The sequence below is a fragment of the Staurois parvus genome, unplaced genomic scaffold (assembly GCF_062004578.1).
Source record: "Staurois parvus isolate SC_StPar_1 unplaced genomic scaffold, SC_StPar_1.0 ptg000251l, whole genome shotgun sequence".
NCBI lineage: Eukaryota > Metazoa > Chordata > Amphibia > Anura > Ranidae > Staurois > Staurois parvus.
In genome coordinates, this window is record NW_028318047.1 from 5,605,187 (window position 1) to 5,620,772 (window position 15,586).

The 15,586-nt window shown below is 37.4% G+C and overlaps 1 protein-coding gene and 1 long non-coding RNA gene across 4 annotated transcripts in view; both read left to right on the plus strand.

The window, feature by feature from the left end:
• The first annotated feature begins 785 nt into the window (after positions 1-785).
• Positions 786-3,958, plus strand: LOC149459641 (uncharacterized). Its single transcript, XR_016313244.1, has 2 exons — positions 786-869; positions 3,711-3,958. It is a non-coding gene; the product is annotated as an uncharacterized LOC149459641 (long non-coding RNA).
• A 7,099-nt stretch (positions 3,959-11,057) lies between these two features.
• The window catches only part of PCBP3 (poly(rC) binding protein 3), a 99,523-nt gene continuing 94,994 nt past the window's right edge, over positions 11,058-15,586 (plus strand). For all 3 annotated transcript variants that reach the window (XM_089680862.1, XM_089680863.1, XM_089680864.1), the window contains exon 1: positions 11,058-11,182. The gene's annotated coding sequence lies outside the window, so the exon portion shown is untranslated. The remainder of the gene's footprint in view (positions 11,183-15,586) is intronic.

Consider the following 15,586-nt stretch of genomic DNA (forward strand, 5'->3'; position numbering starts at 1 on the left):
AGTACCTGTAATAAATAAAGTGAAGGTTGCACATCAGCATTTTACATTGCAGAGAAAAAAATTTTAATACAGCAATTTGTTTCTGATCATTGAGCCCTTAGTTTGTGAGTACAGTTTTTTTTTGTGAAAGTCTATGATGTTCCAAAGGATGCAGGTAAATACTATTTCAATGACTGAAATGGTAAAGATCCTCGGGAGGTTTATGTTTATGTACAGGCAATACATTGGTCTACAGTGCAATAAAAAAAGAATGTATTATGTCAACCTAATCTACCATGGCACTGGAAACATTATGTAATTAAATTACTTCTTGTGTAGGCATGTTAAACCAACAGGGAGCAAGGTTTAACAGCTTTACATGATTATCCCAGGTTTGGAGGACATAACATCTGGGTCACATAATCAAAGAAACATACAGGCTCATTCAGAAAGGCAAAGGCCAAAGTGTTTTAGGCTATAATAACCAAGTCATCGTTGTGTGTCTTACCTCACACAAAAATAAAAGTGGTTGTTTTATAGTTTACAGCATTTCTCATTTTAATGTTGCTTTTTGATTTGCTTTACTGGATATTGTTACATTTTATATCAAGTGTCTCTTTTAATTTTCCACATAATAAGCAGTCACAATTTGTGTATACCAAGTGATCAACAGTGTAGAGTGCAGCATAGTCAGTGAAGTAAAATTCCTGTATATTAATCACATTAAATGAGCTAGTACTGAAGCCTCATATACTGTATACTCTGTTAAAAGAACTAAGATAAAAATGAATTATCCAACTTTCTTAGCAGGTCTCATTTAGCAGTCTAAAGCTGGCCATATTCGGTTTGAATTTCTTCCGGTTCCTGATGAACAAGGCAAAATTCAATAGGTGAGCATATTAAAGTGGTTCTAAAGGCTCAGGGTTTTTTACCTTCATGCATTGTATTTCTTTTTCATGCATTCTTTTTCTTTTTCCCCATAAAGAATTTTATTGGATTTTGAGCAGCCAAAGTCCACAGGTTTTTTAAGTTATAATTTAGGGATATAATAGGGATGGGTTAAAATCCCTGCATGGTTATGCTTTGCTGTCTGCGTTCTTTTGGGAATTTTCTTTCACTTTCTGTTCCCTCAGAGGCACAACAGAAATTTCAAGAACATCTCTCAGTGAGGGGAATTCCTTTCCTAATTGTTCTCTTTCTTTCTTGGTCATCAGTACAAACAGAAGGGTGAATTTCTGACTCCAATAAAAACTTAAAGGGTGGTCTTACCCTACGCACTCTATCCGAGACTAAAAATATGTTTTGCCTAGAAATACTCTTTAATACCGAATTATTATTAATGACACCAAATTGGAATGCAGAGCCCAGTGATGATATGAAAATAGGGTGACTTCTCAACCAATAAAAGTATATTATAGCAGCCAAAACACTATAAAACAGTTTCTCATCTAGAAATTATAGACATTGCTATATAATAAAAGCTTTACCAGGGCAACGCCATTTCAAAAATAATTTGGAATATTTCTGGATTTGCAGCTTTTAATAAAATATACTCTGTGATTCTGCAATGAAGGCCCGTTTTCAGACACCTCATATTAGCAGTAACAATGTTTTTTCTCCCAATTGTGTTCTGTATTATCACCCTATATTCTTCCCATGGGTACAAAAACTGGCAGTTTCAGCACACATTATGCAGCATAATGTACAGTTGTCTCCAACATCACAGCCATTACTAAAGTGCAGTGCTAGAAGTGGCTGCAAAGAAACTGCATGAAATAAACAGAACTGAGAAGCAACAGAGGATAAAAACAAATAGTGAAAACAGATATTTTACTAGATCAAATGGCAAATTTTTCATACCCAGTGTTTTTTTTTTTGTTTTTTTTTAAATAAAAGTAATGCAGTTTTGGTTTACATCTCCTATATTAACCCCAAAAAATCAGTAGTTTGAGAGCTGTGGCTTGGTATCTATTTGTGACTTTTATTTATTTTTACTGTAGAATACATCATTCTCTCAGAAGGGGGGCAGTGCTTGGGCAGCTGAACATCTGTTACATTATACAGTTCACCTACGCAGTAAACATAACATAGGTTGCTTCAATTGGTTGTAAATGCAGAAGGTTTTTTACTTTATTGCATTCTATGCAGCAAACCTTCTACATGCATCTTCACATGCAGCCCCCCAAATACATACCTGAGCCTGCTTTCGATCCAATGATGTGCACGAAATCAGAGCCTGTCTTGGCTCTCGCTCCTCATCGGCTCAGATACAGCAGCAGGAGCCTTTGGCTATCTCTTCTGTCAATCAGAGCCAGTGACAAGGACACACAGAGCAGGGCTCGGGATTGAGCATATATGAGTGACCTCAGAGCAAGCGGTTTTCTTTAAAGGCACTCAGCAGGGGGAGTCGGCGCTCAGAGTGCCGGTGGGCAGGGTTACCAACCATCAGTAAATTTACTGACAGTTTGTAAAAATCTTTTTTTTTTTTACAGCTGTCAGTAAATTTCCAATTTGTATGTCAGCAAAAATATGTAATTTTTTTTCAGGCAGGTTAGCGTTGGCTTGGCAGGTGTAAGAAAGAACCACTTGACAGATTGATACAGTACCAGCAGCCACTTATCCAGGCAGAGTGTGGAGCTGGTTGGGATTATTTTGAAATAGAAGCAGGCTGGAGCCGGTGGCGGAAGGAGCAAGCAGTCACATTTGCCAATCCTTCTCCTCCAGTTCTGGATGCAGAGTGACCTCAACTGTGCTCCGCCTGATGACTCTCTACATAGATAGTTAGCTGAAACCCAGTGTTTGGTGGCAACAGCTCCTGAAGCCTGAGCCCACGGCCCTACGTGCCCTGCAGCTACTCTACACTCCACTCCTGAGTAATCTATCCTGCTCTTCTGCAGACACAGTTCTCTATCAGGTACTGCCAAGGAGGGGGATCTGGGTGTTGGAGTAAAGTACTGTACTGTACTGCGGGAGGGGGCGATTTGAGGGACAAGGGGGGGCCCTGTACCCTGCACTTTATACGCAGTGCACCCCTAAACCCTGCACTATGTATACAGTGCACCCTTGAACACTGCACTCTGTATGAAGCGCACACTTGAACCCTGCACTCTGTGTGTAGCGCACACCTGAACCTTGCACGCTGTACTTAACACACACTCCTGATATTTAATACTCCTTTAAGACCCTCCCACTGTTAGTGCAGGAGATGATAATGCTGCCTTCTGGATGTGTTTTTTTTCCAGTTGAATGGGAATTTTACATTTAAATACTGTGTCACAACTGCAACCCAAACATTTGGCTCGTGGCTGCTGCGCAGCCCCATGGAGCACAACAGGCAAGTTTGACAGGCGATGCCGCCCATGAAGGTTGACATGTCAAGTTAAAATTGCATCACTATGAAGCTAAGCATTGAGGTCATGGCAATGTATACTCACCAAAGCAGCTGCTATGTTCATTTAACGGTAGGTGGTCAGGGATCGGTTTTAATCATCCTCTTTCAGGCCACTCCCACTATTAGAAGCATTCCTATTGCTCTTTTTGACATACATAACAGAAATAGTTTTTCAACTTTATCTCAGCAGGGTGGCTGATAATTTGTCATGCTGTGTTGACTTTTTAAATGTAAACCAGACCAATTACCTCTTATGGGTATTCTCAATGTTTACAGACTGTTTATACTATTTTAATATTGATTGTTTTAGTTTCTAACAGGAGTTCTGTCATTTTTTCAGGTTGTCAGTAAAAAAATTGCTGTCAGTAAATTTTCCATGTTCTGGCTGTAAAAAAAAAGTTACAAGAGGTTGGCAACTCTGCTGACTGGGGACCCCAGAAGAGGAGTATGCTGTCCTACTGATGGTTAGCTGACAGCTAACTAACAAAACTAACAGAAGCAGCATTGTGTTTCATTACAAAACTGAATTTACTTCTGTGAATAGTTCTGTAAAACTGCAATACAATCACATAAACTGAAGTTACAATATGCTTGTAAACATGTCTCTTACAAATGCATACATTGAACAAATTTTTTGCAAACAGCTACCTCAAGTTAAATTTCCGGCTCACTGCGCAGCAGCAAACTGATTCGCAAGTGGGAGTGGGTACCTGTCAAAACCAGATACCCGCTCCCCCCCAAAAGGTGCCAAATATGGCAGTGGAGTGGGGAGGAGGCAAATAAGCAGAGCTTTTGCTTTTGAGTGGAACTTCGCTTTAACAAACATGAGACATTTCCTGTTCTTTACTGATAAAAATACAAAAAGGGTGCAGATGCAGTGAATCCCTATTTAACACAATGATGTTATATACAGAACAAGGAAGATCAGGGCTGCTCTATGCAAAATCATTGCACAGAGTAGGTAAGTTTGAAGTTTGCTATTTTAGCTAAAAAAAACCCTGAACCTTTAATATCACTTCAATGTATTCAATGTAATGCAAATGTTTGAAGTTGTCATCAGCAAACATTTCCTCTGATTTATACCTACAACATAAATTTACAAACTGTCAATAAAATTCTAAAGGAATCATATTATTTTCATTGATTTTTTTTTACTATGGCTGGGACTAAAAAATAAAAATGTAAAATATATATTTTTTATTTTTTTAAATTGAAATATTGCATATACTTGGAGAATCTTGCTATAGTGCCCCCAGGCATGCAGGTTCACCTGAGTCTATGTTGCAGGTGGCTTTTACCAGAGCTCCTGATGGGATTGGGGAAATGGGCAGGAACCCTACTGCTCCAAGTTTTCTGTCACTAGGTCATGGTCCACCGGATCACCCCACCAAGGGGTATGGGGGGCTGGAACAAGAGGCTGCAATGCACAGACTATTCACAGGGTTGCAGACAAGGGAATAGTTAGGTCAGGCAGAGGTTGTGGAAAGTGTCAGGTGAAGTAAAAGTCAGGTCCAGGAAGGGGTCAAGGCAGATGAGTGAGCAGTCAGGTCATTCAGGATTGGAAACCTGCAGGCCACTTACAGACAGGTATTTTTGTGATTTAGCTCAGGGGTAGCTGGGGATAAGAAACAGTACCAGCCACGTCAAACGCTGGAGCTTAAATACCATTTTGGTCAGAGGACACACCCAGTGAACTCTGGGAGTCCTGGAGGCAATGGTGGTCCTTGGAATCCTGAAAGACTTGGCTAGAGTTCTTTGAATGCTGGAAGTCCTGGTAATCCTAGAAAACCCTGCAGGGATCCAGTGAGTATAGTAACAAGCCTTTTATCCAGACAGCAGGTGGAACATGAGACTACCTTTCACATGTCTTCCTCTCACATGCTACTTTATTGCAAAATACTGTTGTTTAAAGAGCTCAACTGTACAGTATAGTAAAGAAAATTCAGGTCAATAACCTAGCTGTATTGCTTGGTAGGACTGTGTAAATCTCAGAACTGGTTGGACAGAAATACAAATCCTTTGGCAGGTAAAACAGCTTCCATTTATGTATTTCAGTTGTGGTTTGAAGGTGTCAGAGGAGTTGTTTGTCACTTATCTGGCAGAGAATTGTAAAATGTTTGTGTATGTCTAGCAGAGTGTGGCTTGCCTTCTCTTGTTTATTACTTGGTTATCATTCATAATCTTAGATTATTTAAAGTACATCTGTCAAAAACCTTCAAAGCTATAACGAAGCATATGAGTGTGTGGGTGTCTTGACTTTTCCTGTGAAAGTGAAACTTGGTCCACCATCCTTCCAAAGGCTCCCAGTTGGTCCTTTAATGTAAAGTGCTGCTTGAATAAGCAATAGGAAGGGTCATGAGGACAGAGACATATAATAGGAGATTTACTAAAACTGGTTGACTCAGAATCTTGGGCAACTGTGCATGGTAGCCAATCAGCTTCTAACCTCAGCATGTTCAGTTAAGCTTCAGCAATAAAATCTGGAAGCTGATTGGTTTTTATGCAGAAGTGGACAAGATTCTGAGTCAACCAGGTTTAGTAAATAAACCCCATACTGTACAAGCTTGGCCATAGCAGAAGTAAGGTTTGAATATAGTGCCCATTGCCTATGTTTTGAGACGTAGTTTGAACACTGAAGGTTATTTCTGCTTATTTCTTAACCAGTTTGCAGGCACATATGAGATGTGTTTACTTTCAATGCAGATTTACATCCATGTATTGCAGAAATGCTCATGTTACTGTTATGCCTGCTACTTGCATTGACGTGTAGTGGTCCCATTCATTTTGATTAGCGGTCCAATGCACTGTAACTCATGCAATGCTCTGCAATTCATGGCAACGTACCATAGTACATTGCGACAAAACAAAATGAATTGTGACATGTCTGGTGCTTGGGACATTTTGGTGAGTTAACAGTTTTCAATGGATAGCCTTAATGTTACTTGTGTTAACGCAATACACACATGCAAATGGAACCTACTAAATTTGGTAAACAAATGTTTTTTCCTCCTCCCTTTTAAAATTTAAAAAAAGATAGACCATTAATTATATATTCAGCAAAGCTTAGTTTGAAAGATCAAATTAAAGAGACCTATATTTCATGAATATATAGGTCTAATGATCATCACTAGCCATATCATAAATGCTATATTGTATCCTAAACAAGCTGTTGATTTCCTGTCATTTTTGTAGGTAAAACAGAAAGAGGTCAGCTAGTGAAGTTACGTCATAGCTAGACAACATCCACCCCCATATGAGCTTCCCTCTCCCCCTCCCACCCATTCCATCTGTCTCTCTACTGTCATATCTCTTTTAACTCCTACATGTTTTGTCACATGGGATAGGAAATAGGATTTAATAGTATCTAATAATGCTACTAGAATTGCTAGGTTACTGTTTTATGTAGTACAGCGTCAGTAATGATTGAGCTGCACTTTTCAGTTTTCCAAAAAAATTATATTTTTTAATTATTTGGCTTTGAATTGATATAAGAATTATATGAGAATCTAGAAGTACACAGCAAAGTACACACAGCATTACATCTAGTAGTATATAGTAGCCCTTAACAGCCAATTTGCAGGCTTGAGGACTGTTCCCCACTAGTTTGCATGGCATGGGTTGATTTACTAAAGGTAAATAGCTTGCTCACTTTGTAAAGTGATTTTTTTTTCCTTAGCTTAGTGAAGGTTGTAAAAATTCACTTTGCAAAGTGTAGCAAGGAAGTGCAAGGAAAATAAATTGTATTTTTGTGTGCATACGACCTTCGTCTCATGCACTATGCAAAGGGAAATTCTCTTCCAAAAGTGAAAATTCCCTTGCAAAGTGAACAGCTTATTTACCTTTGGCAAATCAACCTCTATATTTTTAAATATATTCTTGCCACATAATAACAACATAGCAACTAATAACATGTTCACATTCTCAGTCCTTGTCCTGTAGGTTCAAACAGCAGAAAAAATTATGGAAAAGGAGGTACATCTTTCCCACTTTTTTAACCAAATCTCTTTTTCCTCTTTCTCTTTCCTTCCCTTTTTGGCTTTGATGCAGAGATGTGCACATCCATAATTAAGTGCCCACATGATTTTTATTGTAAAAAGTGTTTTATCCATCTTTTTAGATTAATGGATTGATTATTTTTAAAGGCTAATAAAATGGAATGGTGGCAGTAACAAAGTGATCATTGATGAGTTTAAATTCATCATCGTCTGGATGATTGGGACTTGGTGAGTAGGTGAGGAATAGAGGTTGGGTTAATGACAAAGGTGTGATATTTGCATATATATTTTCTGCTGGAAGAAGTCCCTTTTTCCCATCTCATATTTTTGAGGTGTATAATATGAGCACAGAGCCACTACATGAAAAGGAGGAATAAACATGGCTTGTTACCCAACCTTATGGGTTGACAAGCAGTCATAACGGACTCTTTGCATTATGTGTGTTGTATAATAAGATATATCCCAGCTAAAAAAAGAAAATTAAATGCAGTACCTTTTGGAGATATAGGTAGGTAGGTCAGTTGACACAACTGCCACCAATGCTCAGTGGTACCATGGGAATTAATTGGGGACTCATTCATGTCATGATCCATCTGTTTTTAATGTTGTTTGGGGACTAAACCATAACAGTTCACCTAAAACTTTGTATTCGACTTTAATTGGACTTACCCTTTAGCTGATCACAATTTAATGGATAAAGCTGAAATATGTTATCCTTTGTTACAAAGAGGTTTATTTACTAAAGTTGGTACACTCAGAATCTCGTGCACCTGTGCATGGAAGCCAATCAGTTTCTAACTTCAGCTTGTTCCATTAAGCTTTAGTAATAAAACGTGTAAGTTTCTATGCAGTTGGTTGGTTTTTATGCAGAAGCGCACGAGATTTTGAGTGAACCAGCTTTAGTAAATAAACCCCAAAGTCTGTTCGTAACAGAACATGGATATGTTTTCAGGACCTAAGATGTCAAATGGATGAAACCTTAACACCTGACACTGGGCCTAGATATGGGACACAGTAGTTGAAACAGTGGATCTAATGAGAACTGACTACAGATTGCGAGATTGAACTTTTTATTTTTTTACCCTGAAAGCTGAAATGTTTCAGGCTGTTTTAAAATGGATTTTTTTAAAAGCATTCTGAAATTTTAAATGTGTCAGGTTGGAGACATTTTTACAACTCCCATTGCCTTATATGAACTCTTGATATTTGCTTTAAGCCTAAATAGACATATTAAATTTTAAGATCCTCATTTCATTGGTTCTATAATTCAGTCTGGGCCAACCATGCTCCTGCAAACTCCTATATGACTACAAATTAGACAAATCTGTGATTCCTATGTCCCTGCACAGGGGATATTTTTCATTGTCCTGTGTCTGTTCTATCACAAATAAAAGTATGTTGGTGCTTTATATCAAGAACATTTTAATCATTGTTATCGGTTCAGTGTAGTTCTGTAATTAACGCATTGTTAGTCAACTCTTGGCTGTGTTTCATTAGCAGCTGAAGGTTAATTGGAAGGTGCAGCATTGATCTGGGATGGAGACAGCATTGTTTCCTGCCCTTAGGATGTACTTCCTACAACATGTGCTCGGATTCCCACTCTCAGCTCCCCTTCACGCCCTTCTGAAGAGATTAGTGCAAAAGCAATAAGGCCACCTCCCTCGTATAGACCTGACCTTGCTGAGGGCCATGGCAGAAGTTACTTATAGACTGACAATGAGCATGATTTCCAAAACTGGATGCCACCCACCCAAATCACAGACCCTACTGCACATGGTGAGTCACTCTGTCACTGTATTGTTTTGGCGTAAGGAGTAAATGAGGTCTGTTCTCTGAACTTTGATACATCAAGATGAGTCATTTCAGTCAAATTTGAAATTGCACATTTTAAATGTTAGCACATATATCTATTTCAAATCTTGTTAAACAATATTTTTAATCAAACTTACCTAGTAGTTTTAGTTTAAGTAGTTTTTTTTTCTTTAAACAATTCTACAACAATGTGAAATTACGACAAACTGGCATATTTACTTACTAAAATGATTGTTATATTGTTAGAATCTGCTGACATCTGTCAAAAGGCATCTATTTTAGTCTAAAAGGCTGCCAGTTCTTGAAATAACAGCTGGCAAATCATCAAACCAAACTCTAGCTAGGCTAAAATTGTATAAGTTTAGGTTTAAAGTAAAAAGAGACCACTGAAATCAAATGATCTGTATGCAAAATCATTTACTGTATTTAAAACATACTTTTCAAAAGTTAAACTGGCAAGTAACTTGCCTTACGGCTTTATGAATTGACACTATAGTAGGCCAGGAACGTCAGGTGATGGCCACATAAAAAATTCCCATGCCTTTTCTAGGTGTAATATTTAAGCTCTCATTCTACCTTGTGTTGTAAAAATCAGTTACAATACTCAGAAAAAATGGCTTTGGGTATACCAGGAATGCTTCATTCAGTTTCCTCTGTTAATTAAAGATTTGTATCAAGTCAAGAGTGTCCTGGAACCAGCTAACAGACATGTCCTCTTTTTTTTCTAACCGGGCTCTGAGTTGAATCTATTTTAAAACATGTAAAATGCACTATGAATTAAAACTGAAGTGCAATAAACATTTATTTGGATTTCATAATATTATGTATAAATTGCATTGATGTGTATACTACTGTATGTTCAGTTCTTGTTAGAAATGTTTGCAGAAAGAGCTGATGATGTGGGTGTGGAGGTTGATTTTAGTAACAGCAGAGTGGATTTAATCTTGAGGCTTTAATCCTGATTCTTCTCCATCACTAAAACTGAACACATTTGATATGAAAGCCAGGCTGGCAGTTAACTCTTTGCCTGCTTAGTTCCTATATTGGCGATGGATGTATTTTATTGTGTTATTATTTTCACTGGCTGCGGATCTGTCAGGCTTTGTTCAGTCACATTGGAACAGACAAGCTCTATTAAGGACTTCTAGTGGATAGGTACACGTTGAGGTCAAAGCAACAATAGCTTGTACAGTTCCTGGCATCTCTTGGTTTGCAACTCAGTAGCAAATATTAAAGCCCCATTTGCAGTCTATATTGTACAGAGATACATACAGTCTAATCATGGTGAATCATCGCGGATATGAATCAGATGATTAAAGGGCATTACTCCCCCGTCCCTCTCCTTTTCAGCCTTGTGCCCAGGAACATCTGTCAGTAGGCTTTCTGAAAATTTGTTAGAACTGTGACACTGTGATTTTTCATTCTCTGCTTCCAAAACTGTGGCTGAATTTTGAGTTCACCAAAGCACCAACAAATTTACCAAGCTTAGCCTGAACTTGTTGTTGTTAAATGTGTCCTTTAGAGACTTCCCCTTGTAGTGTTATTCTCATGATACAATAATTTGTTGAGGCTGGTTGCTGATTGGGAATTTTCCAATTGCCTTAAATAATCCCGCTCTCCAGAAACGGAGACTTGTTAACATGGGTTTCGCTGCCAGGGGCACTTGCCCCATATATGCTTCAATGGAGCCCAGTCACAGAAATCATAGGCAGCTGTAGGAGATGTTCCATGAGCACCTACAGCAGTGAATCCCATTTGCAGCAAATAAGGGATTTTTTTTTGGAAGAAAATAGGTCACATGCGCAACGCTGCAAATCATGTGGCTTTTTCAAGGGGCCAATAGGGTTTTCCATATTATGAGCTCAGAACAAAACCTCTACTGGAATTTACAAATTTTTTTCCATCAGCATTTCTGATCTTCTCCCAGCAGTGAAAGGAAGATATCACTACTGAATAGCCTTACCGAAGGATTCCTCAAAACTATCTACCGTCGGCGTGCTATACGGTAAGACTGCTTTGGTTTGACTGCATAGTCATCATTGAAAATGGCAGTATTGAAGTAAAATAGCAATATCTTAATATTATAATTTCAAGATCCTTGCTGAAGGTAGAATTTACTATATATATATATATATATATATATATATACACATATATAATGTATCTGTTGCTTAAAATAGACTAAGTGTATAATAATGTTTTTATCCTATTGCCATGGTCATTTAAATATAATATAAGCAATAGTTCAGTTCTGAAATACGTCTTATCTTATTACTTCAAAAATGGTTTAGTTGTTTAGTCAACTGATAAAATAGTTTTTTTTTCAATCTGTAATCCTAATAATCTGTGCAGCCTTATATAGCTTTTATATGCTGTAAAATATCTGAGTAAATCCATTTCTCTTTGTGTCATTTTTTTTGACTGCAAATGGTTTCTCATTGTGTGTACAATATTTAACCATCATTAAAAAAAAACATCATCACGGCCCCTTTCCAATGGAAACCCAAAGTAATATCATATCTGTCAGCCCCCAGGCGTCCATTTTGTGAGAGAATCCGTGGTACACATTTTACACCATTTTCTCCTTCTCATAGGAGAAGACCGTACTGGAGTCTAATTGTTTCACCTCAAGAATGTACCCTGTCTTTTCATCGATGTTTCCAGTCTGGAAACCCCTATGTGACAATTGTTAAAGGCTCCATTTCTACTCCACATCGATATGAAAATATGATAGCCATGTTTAATTGTGAATATCCATTTTGAGTTTTTAATATTAGGTTTTAAAAACAAAAGCTTATGTCATATAATGGAATCTCTTTATTGTGTTTATTCCCTGAAATGGCTGCTGGCTATTTCTGCCATTTTTTGCCACTGTCGTTGAAAACAGCCATGATATGTTCAAACGGTACAACGGTATTATAGCTTAGTCTTTGGTCACAATAAGGACCATAAAGTGACCTCAGCCCATAGACTATGACTTAGAAACTATTAAATTGCCTTCTTCTGTGCCTTCTGGGCATTATGCTCATTTTAGAAGACTGTTTGTAGGACAATAGTTAATACATTAGACATTTGGAAGCCCGTATTTTTATATAAGCTCTGAGGTTTCAGTAATGTTGAGGATGTTATGAAATTTAGTAACATTTTTGTTATGATAAAAGCACATATAAGATCTCGTAAATGAAGTCAAATGATTGAGGTTTTGATTATCATTAAATGCAATATTGCGAGGATTTGGAGATAAAAAATGTATATCTGTTCAGAAGCTATGAATTATATCTTTACTGTAGCTGTAATTATGCTGTTATGCATTTTGTATTTTAATAAAATCTGCTCAATTTATTGAAAATATCAGTTATTCATAGACATGTATATGTGTAGAGATGTTTTTGTATTGTGCAGTATATGTGCATATATATCATACATGTAAAGACAGTACAGCTTTCATGTATGTGATTCAGAAACAATGGTAATTTAATGTTCTCTGACATGGTAGATCATGCGTAGGAAAAGGCAAGCATCCTATATTTACTGGCATTGCAGTTTGACTAGGACATCACTGGTGTGTATGCATTTAAATGTTCAAATCAATTAATTATGCATAATACAACATGCAGGTGTAACAAAGAAATGTCAGGTGTGTATTATGGAAGAATAATGTTTGTGAAAAATAGTTTAAGGTTTACCTACTCGTACGTATGCACGCTGATTCAAATGGACTGTATGGTCATCCTAAATGAAAGCTGGGCACACATCTCTAAGAGCAAGTGATTAGATATGATAGATACTGGTGAAACATCTGTCGTCTGCCAGTACATCTTGTCACTGGGCATTTGCAGTGATAACAATGGGGTCTATTAAAACACAATGCTGGAATTGGCCATTTATAAGAAGGCTTTTTGTAATATCATTAAAACAAACCTATGCTTAAACAATTGAGCTTTTAAAATGTCTGCTCTGTTGGACAAATACAGTAAGTGAAACTAAATAACAGGTTAATGGGTTCCCTACAGCAAATAGTTATGTGACAAATACTGAGGCATTGGTTATGTAGTCTCTGCCAGAGGCGTTCGTTTTGCAGACAAAGCCACTGGTGGCTCAGATTTTTGCTCAATGTGTACAGTAATCATACAGAAACAATCAAATAGAAAAAAATCCACATGATCAGAAGCAAAGAACGACCTGGAAGAAGGTGGCAACGAACATAGAAATTGTACACAAGAAAGAACGTTTGCCTACGTAGGTCAAAATTTTTCATGTAAGTTAATACCATTGTTGGTTACATCATGAGATGCACCTTTGTGGAAAATGGGATGATTGTTTGTCCGATTTTCTCATAGTGTGTACTAGGTCAAACCTATCAGTACTCTAGCTATTTATCTGTACATCCCAGCATCTCAGTCTCTTTTGTTGGTAATCTAAAATTTGTTTTTAAAATGCAGGAGAGCTAAAAATGTCACTACTAAGAATTTTTCTTACAGCCACCAAACCTGCCCAGGAAGTTTGAATGTAATTGGAAATATGGGTGGTAGTGTAAGGGGAAGTTGCAGAGCACAGGCCCAGGAAGTACACACCCAATGACTCTTTTTGTCACTGTGTAACAGCTGGCTACAGAGGATTACAGAATGCTCAGATTAAGATACAATAACTCTATTGGGGTTACTTACTAAAACTGGAGAGTACAAAATCTGGTGCAGCTCTGCATATAAACCAATCAGCTTCCAGGTTTTATTGCCAAAGCTTAATTAAACAAACTGAAGTTAGAAGCTGATTGGCTACCAGGCACAGCTGCACCAGATTCTGAGTGCTGTAGTTTTAGTAAATCTCCCTCATAAGTGATTTCAAGACATTGGATTGTTTTCTGGAGAATGCAAATAGCTCCCTGAGTGGTTTCATACAATAGTCAGTCATTGTAATTTCGTGTCAGAAAATACAACGTAAATAAATATATGAATAGATGTATACATAGAAAAATAACTAGATATTGCTTGCTGCATTTGGATAACAATCAAATGAGTCTCTTTAGACTTTTAAGAGGGCCAGTTTGGGCCCAGATGCCTCCTTCCTCCATGACCATTTTTTTTTGGTCTGGTGTTTAGATAAGTGTAAGTAAATGTCCTATTCAGTTGCCAAAAGTATTATACCCTTTACAAAAGTGTTGCTAAAATGTGGTTTTCCATCTCAGAAATTTGAGAGATATTGTTTAGAAAAACAACATACTGTAACCATATTTCCTGGATAAAGGTAGCATCATTTTATAGGCTGCCCAGTTCACTTAGTGTAGGTTTTCCAAACTTTTCTTCAACTTTTTCTTCACGTTTTGCAGAAGGCAAGCAAGTGCAAGGATAGTCTTAGAAGGCTTCAGTGAGCTGGTTTACTACTATGCTGTAAGTAGCTAATGTTGTGACTAGTTTTGAAGTGCAGCATATCAGATTTTGCACTCAGCTAAATGTTCAGAGAAGAGACACCCCTTTTCTCTTGGATACTAGCAGGGTTATTTTAAGATTATATTTGTAAAAATCAGGTGAATCAAGGCATATTTGCATGCCTACATTTACCTGCATTCACTAACCATCCATATACATTCATCCATATTTTTAGAAGTCACCTTAAGTGCCTCAAGGTTTTAACATATGTAACTCAGGATTTTTGCATTGAAATCCTCATTTGCAAATGTGAAAGCTATGTAATAAAATCAATAATTTGCTTCTTGAAATTGAGGATGTCTTAAAGTGAATGGTTATGTAAGCAAATATATGGTTCCTAAAATTGTGCATTATTGAGAGTGCAGTACAACTAAATGACTATCCTGACTGGCTTACAATAGAGAATGGCTTACAGGGCCCTCCAATGTCTGTCTGATGTTTTCTATGCTTAGGATTGTGGGAAGATAAAATTTATTTTCACATAGCAACGATAGACTTTTTAAAATTCGCTTAAAGGGTGGCTTTTTATTTTAACCTGAAACTCTGCAGGTTGACAACGGCTTGCTAAATTTTCAGAGCACATTTAACCTCTGTATTAGTTGATGTACAAAGAACATTGCCTTTGTTGCATTTGAAGGCTAGGATAATTAGTGCTAATTATTGAACATAGAGTTCATTGAATTGTATGGTAGAAATAACAGGTAGTGTGCACAAGCACTAAACTGAAATAAAAGACAAGTGTTGTTCACAGCTGTTTTTGATTATTGTCTAGCCTAAATTTGACTGGATATGCATTTGCTTTTTGTTCATCATCACTGGTGGACCTACTGTCACATCTGTCTACATAATATTTTATGACTCCAAGTCTAATTACATCCATATCATATGTAAGAATTTTGGGACCCCCAAGATGTTGAACCCAAGTCTATTGCTCCTTGACCTCTCTGCGGCCTTCGACACAGTCGACCACCCCCTCCTCCTCA